Below are 2,708 nucleotides of genomic sequence, written 5' to 3' on the forward strand. Positions count from 1 at the left end.
GTAGACCAGGCTGGTCTCGAACTCACAGAGATCCACCTGCCTCTGCCTCCCGAGTGCTGGGATTAAAGGCGTGCGCCACCACCGCCCGGCTCTAACTGGTTCTTATATCTTAAATTAGCCCATTGCTATTAATCTATGTTCTGCCACATGGCTGGTAGCTGTTACCTCTCCTCCTGCACATCCTGCTTCCTTTGTGTCTAGCTGGTGACTCCGCCCTTCTTCTTCCCAGCATCCTCTGTGACCCAAAAATCCTGCCTAAGCTATTGGCCAATCAGCTTTTTATTAAACCAATCCAAGTACACATCTTCACAATGTACAAAAAGATTATTCCACAACATGAGGGAGTCACTCAGTATTGATCTCTGGCTTACACATACACACACGCACACAAATAAATATATACAGACACTATACATCACAATGAAAGAATTAACTAGATGAAGGTGTGCAAGCAAGTTCTATCCCCTGTGGCAAATGAGTTTTTGATTCTTTGAAATAAATGATTCTCCATTTGCCTCATCCATCATAATTTTATTTTTAAAGATTTTGTAAATTAGCCTCTTTTAAATCATGCCACACTCATTAAAGCTTTAAAGTGAATGCCTGTATCAGAATAAATTCAGTGAATTATTTGAAAAATAATATTTCGTGTCATCTCATCAGGAATCCTGAGAGAATGATATTCTTTCTACAAGCTAGCAACCTACAGGGCACGGAAGATAAAAGGAAGCTAACATGTTAATTTTCATAACAAATAGAAAAATACACAACCCATGAAAAGTTCTTAAAGGCAGCCAAAGGAAAGGACATGGGTTCCTACCTGGGAGTTCATAAAATAAGACATCCCCTGTGGTGGTGTGAATGAGAATGACCCCCCCCCCCGCCATGGGCTCATTTATTTGAATGTTTGATTCCCAGTTGGTGGACTGTTTAAGAAGGATTAGTAATTGGGTCTTTATTGGAGAAGGCATGTCACTGGGGGTAGGTTTTGAGGTTTCAAAAGCCCATGTCAGGCCTACCTAGTCTCTCTTTCTCTGCTTGCTTCCTGTAGATAAAATGTAAGCTCTTGCCAAGTGTGGTGGTACATGCCTTTAATCCCAGCCCTTAGGAGGCAGAGACAGGCAAATCTCTGTGTAGACAGAGACTGCTCGTTCATTTCCCAGCTGCTCACACAGAAACTATATTAATTACAATACTGTTTGGCCAATAGCTTAAGTGTATTTCTAGCTAGCTCTTACATCTTAAATTAATCCATTTCTATTAATCTGGGTATTGCCACGTGGTTGTAACCTACTGGTAAGGTTCCATCAGGTGTCCAGGTGTCTCCTGGGGCGGCTAATTGGCTTCTCCCTGACTCCACCTACTCTCTCCTCCTCTATTTGCTTGGAATTCCTGCCTTTCCCTATTCTACGCTGCAATAAGCCCAAAGCAGATTCTTTATTAACCAATGGTATTCACAGCATAAGGAGGGGAATCCACTGTGACTTTAAGTACAGCCTGGTCTACATAATAAGTTCTGGGACAGTCACAACTATGTAGAGAGACCCTGTCTCAAGAAGAAAGAAAAGAAAAGAAAGAAAGAAAGAAAGAAAGAAAGAAAGAAAGAAAGAAAGAAAGAAAGAAAGAAAAGGTATAAGTTCCCAATTACTGATGCAGTACCATACCTTGCTTCCCGCCATGATGGTAAATGCCTTGGTCATGGTGTCTCTTCATAGCAAGAGAAAAGTAATTAAGACAGCCCTCGACTTAGGAGAGCACAGATCCCCACGCACATGTTTCCCATGCTGGAGATGCCCAGTACAAAACCCAAGGAGACGGAAGAGATGGTGCCTCAGGACTCTGGCCAATGCTAGAGTACCGTCTTCTCCAGGACAACTGCTTTTGGTATCCCTACCCACTTAACTGTCACTGTATTAGTCACTTTCATTCGCTATGACAAAATGCCTGATATCAATCTAGAAGGATTTAAGGTTTGTTTCGGCTCACAGTTCCAAAGATTCCCTTCCACAGACCATTGGCTCTGTTGCTGTGTCTGCTGGGCCTATGGGGATTGCAAGGCAGGGCTTCTTCCCTCAAGGCAGCCAGGAAGTCTATCATGAGAGAGAGAGCAAGGACAAGCTCCAACCATGAAAGCCAGGGAGCTGACACGCTCCTGTCATCTCAGTACTCCAGAGACAGAAGCAGCAAAAGCATCCCAGATGTCAGAGGCAAGGAGGTCCTTGGGCTCTCAGATAAGCACTGGGGGAACCTGGATTGTCAAACACTCAGAGTTGTTCCTATGAAGGAAGTAATGCATAACCTGTTATCTGCCCAGAAAGTAGCCTCGAACCTTTGCACTGTTTGGCCAAGACCATGCCAGATCCTCTCCCAGACCCTTCCTGTGAGCTTGTTTTTCTTAACCAATCTATAGAACCCATCTTTATGGAAGGTGCCACACGCACTTTACAAAGACTCTCAATGTAGTCACGTTCAGTCTGTATTTTATACTTTATTGTACACATGGGATCCAGTTAATTATCATCAGCAAAGTTTTTGCCAACTTGTGCTGTGCTTAAATGTGAGTAAAATAAACTACTCAGGGTTTGAACCAACACCAGCTACTTGGTCCTGTTGAACCAAACACCTTCTTGTATCCCTTGGATTATTATTCTGATAGCTATGATGGTTACAGAGACCCCTGAAACCAGAAATTTGAGGCTACTCATATA

The sequence above is a fragment of the Microtus ochrogaster genome, assembly GCF_000317375.1.
Source record: "Microtus ochrogaster isolate Prairie Vole_2 chromosome 14 unlocalized genomic scaffold, MicOch1.0 chr14_random_2, whole genome shotgun sequence".
NCBI lineage: Eukaryota > Metazoa > Chordata > Mammalia > Rodentia > Cricetidae > Microtus > Microtus ochrogaster.